Genomic DNA, 16,946 nt, shown 5'->3' with positions numbered 1-16,946 from the left:
GCAATCAGAGAAGTAGGAGAAATACAAAGAGCACCTAGACATCAAGAGAAGAGTTTAAGAACCAGCAGGTGCCAACATTGCCAAAGGCTGTGGATAGTGTGAAGTCAGTGAAGATTTAGAGCCTCAGAGGTCAGTTATAACCTGATTAATACTTAATATATCTTACAAGGAAGAACTCTTTTTATCCTTTGAAGAAAACACAAAAGAATTTCTTATTGGAAGATAGACCGATTTCAAAGATAATTTCCTTCAACATTTTCAATTTGATTTTACTGGCCAATAATTTTCAATCACATATAGTACCTTTCTTCCAAAAAGTGTATTCAATGTCAGGGGATACTTTTGGTAATTATGACTAAGGGGAAACTATCAGCATATGGAGGGCAGGGGTCACAGACACCAAGTGTCCTGCAATAAAAGCAGCATTCCTACACCATGCAAAAGAGCCCTGCCCAAAATGCCAACACTCACCTGTCGAGAAACACTGTTTATCACTGAATGTTGTGGTAGTGGTGGTTTAGTCGGTCAGTTGTGTCTGACTGTTTGCAACACCATAGACTGTAGCCTGCCAGGCTCTTCTGTCCAGGGGATTCTCCAGGCAAGAATACTGGATTGGGCTGCCATTTCCTTCTCCAGGGTATCCTCCCAACCCAGTAATAAAACTGGGTCTCCTGCCTTACAGGCAGATTCTTTACCAACTGAGCTACAAGGGAAGCCGATCACTGAATGTACCTTTTGTATATTTGAGAAAAACTGACAGAACTTCAGTTTCTGACATTTTAGAGAATCAATTTCAAACACAGACAAATATTATTAATCAGTTCATCCCTTAGAAACTTCTCAAGTGAATGCATGCCTTTTTGGTTTAACTGTTTATTCATGTCTAATCTAGTTCCAAAAGAAATAAATTACTTAGTAGAGCAGCTTCTTATAATTTATAACTCTTCTATACATTAGCTCTAATCAGAAACTGTTTAAGAGTGTGGATGATTAATAATACTATATGTCATTGTGCTATTAGGTATGAAACAGCCAACATTTAATGTAAACACTTTTTAAAAATACCAATATTTGGTACAGACCTTTACTTATCTAAACAAATATTTCTCTGTGTTACCATTCATACTAGATACTTTCATTGAAAATTTTAATTTTTTTATTAAATGCCATGTTTTAATTCCAAACATGACCAAAAATTAATCAGCAGTTCAGATAACTAAACCAAATTATTGTTGTTGTTTAGTTGCTAAGTCGTGTCTGACTCTTTTGCAAATCCATGGTCTGTAGCCCACCAGGCTCCTCTGTCCATGGGATTTCCCAGGCAAGAATACCGGAGTGGGTTGCCATTTCTTTCTCCAGGGTATCCCGCCAACCTAGGGAATGAACCCGCATCTCCTGCATTGGCAGACGGATTCTTTACCACTTTACCACTGAACCACCAGGGAAGCCCTACTAAACCCGATAGTACGTCATTTTCTTGTGGGGCTATCTTAACTGTGCAAAACTTTTAACAAAAATATCTTTACACCAGCATCTTGTAGTTGTTACTCAAATGCCTTGTAAAATTTTCATAAACTTATCTGGAATTTCAATGAAGGTTAATAAAAACAAGTGAATCTTCCACGTAGGTAGATTAGGACCCTGTATTCACCATTCAGGTACCTATTGAGAAAATGAAGCTTTCTCTGTAAGTTTTTAAAAGAAAGTTATATTACTCAAAGATATTTAGTGTATGCAGTTGTTTCTCAACACATTTCCTACATACTTTGATCCAAATAGTTTTGAGAAAGTCAACAATGATGACCTCTCAATGAGAGTTCATTCAATGGCTTATTATGCAATCCAGGACTATCATGCCATCTACTGAGAAACTTTGCTTTTCAAAGGGTTCCCAAAAATCTGTTAAGAAGAATAAGCCAGTGAACTTTATAAAAACCTATTAGTCTTAAGGCCAAATATTTAATACCTGACACTAGCTACCATGTATTTTTTTTTTAAATAAAACTTTTATTTACTTGGCTGGCATGTGGGATCTGGTTCCCTGATCAGGGATGGAACCTGGACCCCTGCATTGGGAATGCCAGGGAAGTCCCTGCACCTTTTAAAACAAGAGTTAATGCAAATATGAAAGATTTGGATTGTTTACATTTATTGGAGGATAACTGCTTTACAATATTGTGGGGGCTTCTGCTATACATCAGTGTGAATCAGAGACCACATACTGAGTTATTTCTATGCTTGTGCTCACACAGTATAAGTAACAAAGGAATCATAAAAAGATCCTCAACTATCCTGCCCCCAGGGCAGAGTTCCACAAGGAATTCCCTGCCAGACTGAGAGTTGTAGGCAAGAAAGGATGCTCACTCTTCCTTTGTTTCTCCCTCCCTCCTTGCTTCATTTTTTCTAATCAGTTGTTCAGGACTATCACCTGCCAGGCACTGCACGAGGAAGGAAGAACACGACAGACGAAGTCCCTGCCCTCAATCAGCTTCATGCAGCAGAAGCCATACTACTCAGTGGTTAAAGTCAGACAGCCTACCTGGGGGCTCACCCCCACTCAGCCACTTGCTAGCTGTGCACTTTGCGTCAGTTTCTTAACTCTCTGCGCCTCTTCTGTAAATGTGAGTATCCATAGATCCTCCTCTTAGGATTGTTAAAGTGATAAAAGGAATAACAGACAGTGCCCAGAACATGGTGAGCATTAGAGAGAAAATGTTATAGTGACTATACTCTTGGGCTTCTCAGAGTGAGGGGATTAGTCTGTCCAAAGTGCAGAAAAAACTTGCTGCTCAATCTCTTAAAAAAAAAAAAAAGAAAGAAAGAAAGAAAAGAAATAAATCCATTAGCAAAGACATTCTTCAGGGAAGGCATGTCCTGCCTTCATAACAACAGAAAATCCTCTGTTACTTGTTTCTACTGGGTCAATGGGCAAATGGATGGGGCTGAACACACAGGTTTCTGAAGCAAGGTGCCATTCTCAAATGTGCCTCTTAGCACATCTTAGATTTCTTAAAACTGCTACATCCTTTCAAATTCCTTGAGAAACATGCTTCTTCCATTGAGAAGGAAACAAACAGCAAAGAGGACAAAAAGATCAGCCCAGATGACTAGATGTTTTTGTTTTTTTTGTTTGAGAGCAGAATTCCAACCTTATTTATCTTTGTAACCACAGTGCAGTGTCTGGAGTGATTTTAGGGTTTCAAAAATAGCTAGTTTATTTTTGTCAAAATATATTTTTATAGATTTTACTTTTGGCAGTGCTGGGTTTTTGGTGCTCTCTCTAGTTGCCAGGAGCAGGCGCTACTCTTCAGTGTGGTGTCCAGACTTCTCATTGCAGTGGCTTCTCTTGTTGAGGAGCAGGGGCTCTAGGTCAAGTGGGCTTCAGTGGTCGCAGCACATGGGCTCAACAGTTGTGGAGCACAGACTCAGTTGCCCTGAGGTATACGGGATCTTCCTGGACCAGGGATCAAATCCGTGTCCCCTGCATTGGAAGGCGGATTCTGGATCACTGGACCACCTTAGCTAGTTTATTTTTCAGGTGTTTTCAGTATACTTTATTCCTCACAATAGCACTTCAGGGTAGATACCACTAATTTCATTGTATGAGTAAGAAAAACTAAGGATAAGATTGTTAAATAATTACTTAGTCTTACAAAAGTGAAGAAGTGAGCTTGAAATCCAGGTCTAACTTTAAAGTTAATTACCTTTTTCCATGTGAATGTCTCAAAAAAAAAAGTTTGATAAATGAATATATAATGAAAAGCAATCACAGGAGACTTCTTTTACTTCTGATCCATGATCCAAGAATATAACTCTCCATAAAGGATATTTCTTAAAGTTTCTTTGCCCTTTTTCCCTTCAGGAGGGCGTAAGGCCAAAAATATCAGCTAGATATTATAAAAGACTAAATGCACGTCTACAAATAAACTGAGCATTTATAGGAAGGGGCACTAATTTGGACATTGAGAAACAAGTGTTAAAATTTCCGTTCACTTATCATTATTGAAACAGCCCAAAAGGGAGGGGAGTACATAATTGCAAACTGTTGATGTGAATTTTGCAAAAAAAAAAAACCAACTAATTTCTGACTTTATGAGTTGTTACACAACACACTGAGTTGCTTAAGTAATCTTTCCCTTTTAACTGAGATCATTCAGTTGCCGGCTGACTTAGATTGCTTTAAATGCAATGTGCTCAGAAGCAGAGAGTGGGGCTAAGATTGCCTCACCGGGGCCATGAAAGGGTCACCTCATTCAACCCTCATCAGTCTCTGCTGCCAGAACCCAGCTCTAATTTTTCAGCCAAGTTCCCCCAAAATGCACACTTCGTACTTGAGATTCCAATGACACAGCACTGTCAAGCCAAGGGTCCGTTGAAAGTCTGCACCCTCCTGAGTTCCCAGTTTGGATTTACCATAAAGCACTGGGTGCCAGGAAAGGGCATTTAGTGCTCACTGTTTCCTTCCGCCCACGCTTTTCAGCTCCACCCTCATCACTGCTGGTGGTTTTACTCCCCTGCTGTGCCCCTTAACAGACCGGAGAAAGAAGATACGACAGACTAGCTTTACTACTACTACCAGAGGTATTTGTAGAGTAAACCGCACGTTTCCTCTCCTGCGTGTGTTGCGTGTGTAATTTTAACATCCCTAACAGAGATCACAAATTTCCCTCCTCAGCCCTACCAGGGAAGTGGCCTTGCTCACAATCCCCCCAACCCCCACCCCGCCCTGCCAAGACCAGTCTGCAATTTCGCGGAAGTTAGGGAGAAAAATGGGGTGGAGACAGGAGCCACCCAAGCAGCATCCGCCCGAAAGAGGAGGCAGTTCACACGTGAGCCACCTCACTAGCCTCCTCGCTACCTGGCTGGGCCTGGCACCCCCAGCGTGGCGCCACAGCTCTGCCAGGAAAAACAGCCGGGAGGCGCAGGCCCTCCTCCGCCCGCGTTAAGTCACGTTCCTGTTCTGTCCCCGGGTGTGTCTCTCCCTTACACACCTTTCTTTCCTTCTGCCTCGCCCCCGCCACGCTACCTGGGACCCAAAACATAAAAAACTCTTACCCCACCCGCGACCCCGGTATTTCGTCCCTTCCTCCCAGCCTGAGTGCGACCATCTGCTAAAAGAAGAGGCTCCCTATACACTCTCACCCCCATCCCCACTCCCGCCCAATACCCAGCTTCTCAGTCCCGGCCCACCAGGTATGCTGGCGGGCATGGGGCGAGATGCTGCGGAGAAGCGCCAGGTGGGAACCTGCCGGGGAGACTCGTAGGTTCAAGAAAGGAGTGAGGTGGGGGCGGGAAACGGCACCGGGGAAGCCTCGGTGCCAGAGCTCCGGGTGCCGGAACCTGGCGGCCGGAAGCGCGCGCGGGCGCGGAGCGCTCTCTGCGCTGGACCCCTCGGGACTCCCCTCCCTGACGCGCGCGTGCCCGCAGCCCGCGCCCGACTGCGCCCCCGTAGGTCCCGCGTTGCAGTCCGCGCGCTTCGGTGACGCGAGCTCTCCGGCGGCCGCTCTGGGGATTTTTGTCTATATAAGGGCTCGCAGGCAAACTTGGCTTTGGAGCGCGTGTCACAGACTGGCCATTATTTTCACACTCGCGTGCCGTTCCCCGGGCAGCTCGGGTGACAGACGCGCGCTCGCCTTCCTCTCCGCCAGCGTCCCCTCCTCCTCCTAGTCCTCGTTTCCTCCCGGGGTGTCACTTACTTTACCTGATCTCCGGCACTGGGTGGGCGCTGCAGCGGTCCGTCCGCCGCCTGTTCGCCTCGCTATCAAAGGGTGAATGGAATTATTTATTTATTTATGTCCCTGGACGAGTCCTCGCCCGCCGCCGGAGTTGGAGGAGGAGGAGGCAGCGGGGAGGGGAGGCGCGGCGGCTGAGCACCCTAGTGGATGCCGAGGAGCGCGCGCCTCGACACCGGGGGAGGGATGGGGAGGGAACGGGGATGGGGAGGGCGAGGGCTCCGCGAGGGGGAGGGGACCGGGGAGGGCGGCGGCGATCCCCCGGGGTTTTGCGGGAACCCGGGGCCGCGGGTGGGCGCCAGCCGCGGCCCAGTGACTCCAGGCCGACTGAGCATGCTCCAGGCAACTGTCAAAGACACTTCGATGGCTCGGAGCGCTGCACTGCAGATTTTACTTTTGACCCTGAGAGAAAGTCATAAGTCTGGTCGAACTGTTGTTCCACATCGGTTGGGACGTGCTTTACTCTAAGTACTTGGCGCACAACCTAGGAGCTGGTGTGTGGTAACTTTGTGTAGGTACCCTGGGCAGTAGGGCAACCTATAGGCAGGGAAAGCCGTACAAAAAGAGAAGAACCTGGCCCAAGGCACGGAGACAGAATTCTGAGTCTCCTTGTGAGCTCGCAGTTAAAGTGTTGGGCCATTCTTCAACTGAAGTCTTTTGAGGGGCACAAGAAGAGGGACCACTGCAGTGCTGGAGGTTCGGTTCATTCACCGAATCACTTACTCTAAGGGAAAAATAAATTTTACCCCGAGGGTGGAGGAGTAGCTCAAAAGGACTTGAAAATGTGAAAGAAGTGAGAGAAAGTCATTTGTAAATGATTTCGTTTTAGTTTCTCAAGTTATATATATTTATTTATTGGCCACATGGCCTGTGGGGATCTTAGTTCCCTCACGGACGGAACCACGCACCCCGTGCAGTGGAAGAAGTCTGAATCACGGGACGGATAGGGAAGTCCTTCAAATTATTTAATTCTTCAAAATAGGACTTAGTTATTTGCTACACACACACACACACACACACGCTCTCGCTCACACTCACATTGCCAGGGATAATGGTAAAATCAGTCTTGGTTTGATTTCTTATACCTTTATTTCCTCCCCCTGTCTAGACATGTTTCGGGAGAAGTTGGAAAAAGGAAGTGCTGGAAACGAACATTTACATTGGCTTCCTTTAATATTGTTAAGGTTGAAGTATTACTTAAAAAGAAAGAATCTGGAAGAATAATCAGGGTCTTGGATTTGAGAAATCATTTTCCAGTTTTTCTGTCAATTACTGACCCTCCCCCTTTCCTGCTCCAAAAAAAAAAAGTGAAAGAGATAAAAATGTTGCATTCATCTTAGGTAATAAATGTAACTTATTAGAAGCTTTTGTTTGTTCTAGAATTAAATCATTTCTAAACCGTCAAGATAATTTAATTGAAATAATTGCAATTTTGAAGCCCAAGGGACAAAGAATCAAAATGGTGTTATGGTAATAATTATAATTACTTATTTATTAAATGTTTATCACTGTCAGACACTGTTCTAGGTACTTACATGAATTATCCCAATTAATAAAATAACACTATTAGATTTGTTGGCTGAAAAAAATGCACCACATAGGAGTTGTGAGTTGTTTAATTTGAGGCAAAATGAGGTCTATAGCCTGGAAGCCAACATTTCAGATAGCTCTGAGAAACAGCCCTCAAGAGCCAGGGTGAAGGTCGGTATTTATGTGACTTTGGTGGAGGTGGGGTTACATGCAAACAAGGACATGTTTTTGCAGAAGGTTGCTGCTAGTCACGAGGAGTAGAGGTCACCATGAAGGATTTTAATTCTTTTCTAGATATGAGAAGATGTAAGAATCAGGCTTGTAAAACCTTCTCCTGAAAAATATCTAACTATCTAGAGGCCTTTTCTGGAGAAGGCAATGGCACCCCACTCCAGTACTCTTGCCTGGAAAATCCCATGGATGGAGAAGTCTGGTGGGCTGCAGTCCATGGGGTCACTAAGAGTTGGACACGACTGAGTGATTTCCCTTTCACTTTTCACTTTCATGCATTGGAGAAGGAAATGGCAGCCCACTCCAGTGTTCTTGCCTGGAGAATCCCAGGGATGGCGGAGCCTGGTGGGCTGCCGTCTATGGGGTTGCACAGAGTCGGACACGACTGAAGCGTCTTCACAGCAGCAGCAGCAGAGGCCTTTTCTGCCAGGTTTTTCCAGAACACAGAGCGCCTAATTCCTGATTTCCACTCCGAACTCCTCTAATGGGGTGTTGAAGGTCAGCAGCTGCAGCAGCTCATGATTTAATCCTGTAGCAATAGATGGCAAGTGCCAATTTGTAGCTGGCAGATTATTCACATTTTACAAGTGGAAACTAAGTAGTTGGCTAAATTCACATTGCCTTGCTTCTACCACAGCTAGTCTGTAGGCTGGAATTTTAGTTTCTGCTAATAGTTTATTTCTATTACAAAATAGTAACAAAGTCAACTTTTTATTGCTATTGGAAGATTTAGGTGAGATGATATGTGAAGTTTATGGAAGATAATATAAGATGCATTAATAATGTTATTAGTAACATAAAAAAATTTGGAAGACAGTATTGCACACAGAAGGGTAGTTTAGAAACTAAAGAACTATGGCAGAAATTCCAGAAAGAACTTTAATTTCAAACAAACAAAAATCTGCAAACTGACACTTGGATAAGATATAATAGACATTCGATAACAATGGAACATACATTTCATTTTCACAAAAAAGAATGTTAAATTTTAAAAAGAAACATTAAGACACACATTTCAAGGTCATTTTGTTGAGTGTTCACTGCTGACATTTTTCTAGTTCATTCATCGTTTTTATTTTACTTCAAAGAAGAGAAGGAAAAAGAAAGATCCTATTCACCCTTTTCCTTCTCTCTGATTTTTCTTTTATTGTCCTATATTTCTTTTTCACCCCATACTTTTCACGGCCTCATATTCTTGGCCTATTTAACTTATTTACAAACTCTTAACCATCATTACTCATAGCACTGTATCAAAACTGTAGCAAATTTTCTTTTTAAGTCTTGTTTTTCCAACAATTAAAACCCTGGATCCAATTTATCTAATGCCCCAGTGTTAGTATGTGGGTGTTCATTTCTAAATTGCCTTGTTGCTATGGCTAGGCCTGCTATGTAAATATTTAGTTGGCTTAGAAAGGAATCTGTGAAGAGTATTAGGTGGGAATAAATCTAGTCAATTTCTCCTATGACTTGCAATCTTAATATTCTTCAGAAATTAAGAAAAAAATACAACTTATGGGGAAATCAAATCATATGATCAGAACTTGAAATATTTTTGGTAAAATTTATGCCTTGATTCCCATTCATATGTGAAATAACAATAGGACAAACAAGGGATAGCGATAAACTAAATATTCCTAGAAAAAGCAAACATATACACAACATGCAAACTAATAAAGCCCAAACTTATATTACACACTCATAACTTCATATTCCAGGTTCTGTGCCCCTTCGTTCCTCAGTCATGCTGATGTGTCATGCATTCTCCAATTTTTCTGTCTTTTCTCATTCCCCACCCTTTTTTCTATATCAAACTTGTCTAAGTCCTTTTTTTTTTCCCCTTCAAGACCCAGCATGTAAGTCATCACCTCTGTAGCATTTCAAGGATTCTTTTTTTTTTTTTTTTTTTTTTAAACTTTACAAAATTGTATTAGCTTTGCCAAATATCAAAATGAATCCGCCACAGGTATACATGTGTTCCCCATCCTGAACCCTCCTCCCTCCTCCCTCCCCATTCCATCCCTCTGGGTCGTCCCAGTGCACCAGCCCCAAGCATCCAGTATCGTGCATCGAACCTGGACTGGCAACTCGTTTCATACATGATATTTTACATGTTTCAATGCCATTCTCCAAAATCTTCCCACCCTCTCCCTCTCTCACAGAGTCCATAAGACTGTTCTATACATCAGTGTCTCTTTTGCTGTCTCGTACACAGGGTTATTGTTACCATCTTTCTAAATTCCATATATATGCGTTAGTATACTGTATTGGTGTTTTTCTTTCTGGCTTACTTCACTCTGTATAATAGGCTCCAGTTTCATCCACCTCATTAGAACTGATTCAAATGTATTCTTTTTAATGGCTGAGTAATACTCCATTGTGTATATGTACCATAGCTTTCTTATCCATTCATCTGCTGATGGACATCTAGGTTGCTTCCATGTCCTGGCTATTATCAAGGATTCTTTTGCTAAAAATGAATTCCCATCTTCCTCTGTGCTCTTTCCCATGGAACATGGTATATGCCTCTATTTGGGACAGTTTTTTCTGCTTCACAGTCAGCCATATTGTAATTTTTTTCTGTCTACCTGTCTTTTAGGCTGCTGGAGAGTAGCGATGATGTTTTATTCCTCTCTGTAATCTTTTAACATCCAGCACAAATTCCTGCAGATAGAAGGTAATCAATAATGTTTGCCCAATGGAGGAAAAGGATGATAGTGTGACTGTTTTTGGAACAGACACATGCTAGAGGCTCTTGGCACTAACAGTAACCATGATCTGCATGTTGCTACATTTCCTGGTTTCTCTTATGTTATATTGGGGTCATGTGATTAGTTCTAACAGAGTATGAATGAAAGCAACTTACATCATTTCTGGCTAAAGAATATTAAGAACCAGTAATTCTCCTTCATCCCTGCCTTTCTCTGCTCAAATAGCCTCATGTTTCAGACAGACATGTTTCACTACAACATGGAGTCACTAACGATAAAGAAAGGCTGCTTGACTTGCACTGGACTCTGTATGAACAAGAAACCGTTACTGTGTTCAGCCATTGAGATTTCAGGACTTATGTGTCATGAGAACAGAGTCAAGCCTATTCTGACCAATGGAAGATACTATTTAATAAGATTATGAATCATAAGGCATAATGACCCAATGAAACATTGAGCTTACAAGAATGCTCTAATGTGTTCTTAAGTCAAGGCTCACTCTCTCTCTCGCTCTCTCTCTCTCTCTCTATATATATATATATATAATCACAATCTTATCTTGATTCCCAACTAGATATACAACAGCCTTTTCTTGACAAGACTCTGTGACACCAAAGCAGGTGTGTGTGTGTGCGTGTGTGTTAACTACACACACAGAGTGGTTTTAACTAAAGACAGAAGACTAAATGTCCCAGTATGCCCTCAGCCTAAGTGAAAGTGAATGTGCACCTGCCGTCCAGTGGCAGCCTACTGTGACTGAGATTGTAACTGGCTAGCAGCTGTGAATATGATTGCTCTGACCTGGTTTCATACAATATACAAAACATGAAAGGCCTCACTCCACTGCTTGTAGATTTATATCTTGAGTGCCTCTATATAGGCTACTTTGGAAATCTCTTCTATGGAAGCTTTGTAGAATTGTGGAGAATGCAAACCTAGTCTCAGTTTACAAAGGATAAAAAAGGAAAAACAATAATATTGGACATGGTTGTATGGGGTGCCTTTCAATAACTGTACAGGAGCCCAGAGAGGTCTTTTGTCAAAAGAAATGACTCTGGAGGTTCCAAAAATCTCTCAATGGATCCTGCATCTAAAGTCCTGTGCATTGGCCTTTTTTCTTTAATTTTACAATTCACTTAATGTTATGTATAAAGTAATTTTAGTGGAGTCTAATTATAAGCTGAATTATAGATGTCTTCATATGAATATGTTAATTATTCTGAAAGCATATAAAATTAAAAACTTGGATTAAAATTTTTTACAATATAAACTTCCCTGGCAAGAATATTGTCAATAATGCTTTATAAGCATTTCATATTTAATGTACTTTATTAAATGAATGAATGATGACTGACTGCATATGGAACCAAGGAAGCTAGGTTTCTGTGCCTTTTCCTGTACTTGTGGTTTTTGGTGGTGGGGGTGGGGGTGTGGAACTTAACCTGAGCTGCACTTTTTAGAACTCTGTGATACCTTCAAGCATTTTGAGGGTGCAAAGATCCACAGAGATTATACATACTCTTAGAAGACGAAAAACAAATTTGTGTATGATGAGGATTTTTTTTTTTCCTAACTAAACTTAACTGTTTACTTTAAATATTTTGGAGAGTAGTTTCGGTCAAGATGCATGAGAATGCAAGCTTAAAGTTGCCTGCTTAACCTTGTGTAACTTGCCTTGTGCCTGGACTGTCCTTGAAGGGTTAGTCATTGTTTATATTTGCATAATGCCTCATAGGTCACAAGACAGCTTCAGGCTAAAATGCTCTCAGCTACCTGCTTCTCAGTAGACTAGATTTTCAACTGCCCTTCTACTTTGTTTTATTTGCCTATAGTTAAAGCCATTTTGCCTTTTTTTTTTTTTTTTTTTTTTTGCTGTTTTGCTGATGTTCACTCACTCGGTCATGTACAATTCTTTGCAACCCCATGGACTGCTTCCCAGTCCTTCACCATCTCCCAGAGCTTGCTCAAATTCATGTCCATTAAGTCAGTGATGCCATCCAACCATCTCATCCTCTCTCTTCCCCTTCTACTCTTGCCTTGTATCTTTCCCAGCATCAGGGTCTTTTCAAATGAGTCAGTTCTTCACATCAGGTGGGCAAAGTATTAGAGCTTCAGCATCAGTCCTTCCAATGAATATTCAGGACTGATTTCCTTTAGGATTGATTAGTTTGATCTCCTTGCAGTCCAAGGGACTCTCAAGAGTCCTCTCCAACACCACAATTCAAAAGTATAAATTCTTTTGGACCCTGTGGGAAAGGGAGAGGGTGGGATGATTTGGGAGAATGGCATTGAAATATTTATAATATCATATATGAAACGAGTCGCCAGTCCAGGTTCGATGCACGATACTGGATGCTTGGGGTTGGTGCACTGGGACGACCCAGAGGGATGGTACTGTGAGGGAGGAGGAAGGAGGGTTCAGGATGGGAACACGTGTATACTTGTGGCGGATTCATGTTGATATATGGCCAAACCAATACAATATTGTAAAGTTAAAAAATAAAATAAATAAATAAATAAAAATATGTAAACACACACACACACACACACACACACACACACACACAAAAGTATACATTCTTCAGCGCTCAGCCTTCTTTATGGTCCAACTCTTACATCCTTACATGACTACTGGAAAAACCACAGCTTTGATTCTATGGGCCTTTGTTGGCAAAGTAATGTTTCTCCTTTTTTAATATGCTGTCTAGGTTTGTCATAGCTTTTCTTCCAAGGAGCAAGTATCTTTTAATTTCATGGCTGCACTCACCATCTGCAGTGATTTTAAAGCCCAAGAAAATCAAATCTGTCACTGTTTCCATTGTTTCCCTATCTATATGCCATGAAGTGATGGGACAGAATGTCATGATCTTCGTTTTTTTAAAGTTGGGTTTTAAGCCAGATTTTTCATTCTCCTCTTTCACCTTCATCAAGAGGCTCTTTAGTTCCTCTTTGCTTTCTGCCATAAGGATGGTGTCATCTGCATATCTGAGGTTATTGATATTTTTCCCGGCAATCTTGATCCAGCTCGGCATTTTGCATGATGTACTCTGCATATAAGTTAATAAGCAGGGTGACAATATACAGCCTTGACTCACTCCTTTCCCAATTTTAAACCAATCTGTTGTTCCATGTTCAGTCTAACTGTTGCTTCTAGACCTACATACGTGTTTGCCACTCAGGGGCTCTTTTTCTGATTTCCATCTTCCAGGCATTGATTCAAACTATATTATTTGTTTTATGTTGTTTTGTTACATAATTCTAATGATTTCTTAATGTTGGCTTATTTTTTTTCCTGGGAGTTATTGATGGTGATCTTGAATTATCATTTATAAATTCTTCCCAGGAAATACTCTGTGTGAGATTTATTATATGAAATGTGATGTAGGTTTAAATTCAGCCTGTGGTTTGTGCTCGAGTCTAACAATATAAGTGGTCACCTGAAGTTTATTGATTTTATATTTTTTTCCTTGGTTTATCAGAATTTCATTTCTGAATGCAGGTCTTCAGTCATGGAATTCAGTCTTCATGAGTTTTATTCATTGGACATATTTATTAAACAACTATTACTTGATAGGCACTATAATAAGCTGTTTGGATGTAAGTAGTGATTGTCCCAGGCAGACAGACTTATGATCCTAATGTTATGATTATGTCCACCCTGTAACTGTGTATGCATGTATCAGACTGTAAATACTGGGGTATTAGTTTATAAGTTTTTCAGTCTGAACTGGAATAGACTATCCTAGTTATTGAGTTGAAGAGTTATCCAGAGCTTCAGAAACATGTTTCAAAAAAGACATGTAGAGTTTTTTCCTCAGAAGCCTTTATGAAGGAGAATGAGTTTTATTTCATGATGACAAAGATGTCAAGCAACAATTGTGGATACCTTTGTCAATATACCAGGTTTATTTTATTTTAAATAAAATTTATTAACATGTAACTTACATTAAAATACATGCATTTCAAGTGGAGAGTTTGGTGAATTTTGACAAATTTATATACCCATTTAATCACCACTCTAATCAAGAGATAAAGCATTTCCATCATCCCAAAAGCTTTCTTCATGCTATTTTTATGTAATCCTTTCTGAAGCCCAGGCAATTGCTAATCTGGTTTTTATCATCATAGACCAGTTGCTTTTCCATACTCTAAAATGGTATATAAACAGAATGACATCATATGTAGTCTTTCTTATTTGTCTTCTTTTATTCTTCATATTTTTCTTTAATTCATCCATGTAGTAGTGTGTAAGCATCAGTAATTTTTCCTTTCCTTATTGGATAGTATGCTATTGAGTGGAAATGTCACAGTTTTTTAATCAATTCATAGGTTTAAAGATATTTGGATTAATTTTTGGATTATTATTTACTTTTGTGAATATTTAAATACAAATATTTTTGTGGACACATGTTATAAAAGTTTGATTTTTAATACATAAAATTTAAAATGTGTTAAAAAAAACAATTAGTGTTAGTTGCTCAGTTGTGCCCACCACAACTGTATGTAGCCCACCATACTCCTCTGTCTGGAATTCTCCAGGCAAGAATACTGGAGTGGGCAGCCATTCCCTTCTCCAGGGATTTTCCCAACCCAGGGATGGAACCCAGGTCTCCTGCATTGCAAGTAGATTCTTTACCATCTGAGCCACCAAATTAAAAGTGTGTTAAAAAAATCAGTGCAGTTCAGTTACTAAGCATCTGAATAACTGGATATAGGTCAAGTCAGGCACTTTACTAATGCACTACTTTGGCAAAAACACTACATTTGCCAAAGACTTTAAATTTTACTTTCTTCATAAGTAATAAAAACTTGATTTGATTATTATTAAGAAGAGTCAAACAGGAGATATGATAAATGGAAATGATTTCTCAATTTTAAAGCTTAACAGAAATGAAAGATGGTATTATATGTAAAATATGTACATATTTAGGAAATATTACTACTTTAGAGAGATTCATACATTTTTTTCACTCCAGGTATGGGATTTTAAAAAACTATCCCTCTTTCTATTTGAGAGCATTTTTCCCCTTCCTTTCTGCTCCAGTTACTCTCTTTGTGCAAAATTTTTAAATTGTGTTATAAGCCAACAACTGTTTTATTATGCTCATGTATTCTGTTTGCAGAACAGGGATGGCTTGCCTCTACTCCATGTTTGTGGCTTCAACGGGAAAGACTAGAACACAGGCTCCTAATCTATTAACATGCATCTTCAATCACACGTGTGAGTTTCTGGGTTGGAATGACTCAAAGATTGTGTTCTCCAAGGTCTCCTTATTGAAACACTAAGACATGGTTTCTCCTTATGGTTTGGAATTCTTACGGTATGATGGCTGTGCTCTTAAAGGCAGCCTAGTGAGCACTAGCCTTCCAAGGTCCAGGTAGGGTTTCACCTGAACTCAAAAGTTCCTGAACGTCTCTTCCATTCTGTCCTACTGGTAAGTTGTTGAGGTCCTTTAATGGACCAGAACCTGGTGGTCCGGAGTCGATAATAAGCAAGTAAAGGAAAGAGAAAGAGGCATGATATTCCTTGGTTTACGCAGAAAACCAATAAAGTCCCTGACACAGGGCTTGCTCTGTTCACGAAGGCCTCAGGTGCCCTCTCGAGGTGGGTGAAGGCATAGAGCACCTTCTTGAGAGGGTCTTAGAAGCCCGGGCAGGAAAGTGAACCCAGAGGGCCACTGCACTCCAGAGAATTAGCCTGAAAAAGAGAGAGAGAGAGAGAGAGAGAGCGAAAGAAAGCAAGACATGGGGACCAAAGCTCTAATGGAGCAGAGGTGTTTTAATCAACATGGTGTGGGCATATATACTGTCTTACAAGGTAGTTATTCTCAGATAAAGATTAAAATTCCAGACTTACAAAACATAGGTGATCCATATTAAAGAGAGAGAGAGTTGTAAACAATCACTTTTACCGTATGGTTCATAAGAAGGAAGAGGGTACTTATCACCACATTGAAAAACTAACGAAGAAAGTGCCTGGATCCCTCAGCCCAGGAGAGGCTTGCCTCTCCTCTTAATTCCTGAATAGTCAGGAATTAATAAGGAACAGAGGATTCCTGACAGATCCAAAACAGCACACAGGAAGCCTCCTGTTAAATGCTTCCTAACAGTGACTAGCAAGTCATAAATCAATATTAGCTTTCTATTGCTGCTGTAACAAATCATCACAAATTTAGTGGCCTAAAACAACACAACTTTATGAACTCACAATTGTATTACTTCAGAAGACTGAGTCACTTTGACTGGTTCCTCTGCTCAGGGTCTCACAATCTGGGGGAAAACTTTTGTTTCCAAGCTCACTCAGGCTGATTGCAAAATTCAGATCCTTGCAGTTGCAGGACTGAGGTCCCCATTTCCATGGTGGTTGTCAGCTTCTGAAGGTCACCTCTATTCCTTATCACATTGCTCCTTCATCTTCAAAAGGCAACAGTGTCTGGAGTCTTTCTCATGTTTTTTAATCTCTCTGACTTCCTCTTTACTTCATCTCATCTCCTGCACCAGCTGGAAAAACTTCTCTGCTTTTAAGGATGCATATGATTAGGTTGGGCCAACCTGAATAATCTCCATATTTTAGGGCCCATCACCTTATTTACATCCTCAAATCCTTCTGCCCTGTGAACAACATATATTCACAGGCTCTAGGGTAGAGTGTGAATATCTTTGGGAAGGCATTTTGCCTACCACAAAAGAAAAAAGGACTTAGACTCCACCTTCAGAGGCGGAATAACAAGGATACATTTTTAGA

General features: G+C 40.8%; 1 protein-coding gene across 2 annotated transcripts in view; it reads right to left on the bottom strand.

Moving 5' to 3' along the window:
* SLC16A7 (solute carrier family 16 member 7) overlaps positions 1-5,918 on the bottom strand; it is a 197,932-nt gene extending 192,014 nt beyond the window's left edge. The window contains exon 1 of one of the 2 annotated variants that reach the window (XM_055579085.1): positions 5,697-5,918. The gene's annotated coding sequence lies outside the window, so the exon portion shown is untranslated. The remainder of the gene's footprint in view (positions 1-5,696) is intronic. The other variant, XM_055579075.1, reaches the window with a different exon arrangement.
* Positions 5,919-16,946: the final 11,028 nt, after the last annotated feature.

Source organism: Bubalus kerabau, chromosome 1 (genome assembly GCF_029407905.1).
Source record: "Bubalus kerabau isolate K-KA32 ecotype Philippines breed swamp buffalo chromosome 1, PCC_UOA_SB_1v2, whole genome shotgun sequence".
Taxonomy (NCBI): Eukaryota; Metazoa; Chordata; class Mammalia; order Artiodactyla; family Bovidae; genus Bubalus; species Bubalus kerabau.
Note: the sequence above shows the minus strand (reverse complement) of the source record. Positions and strands in the feature narration are given on the sequence as shown.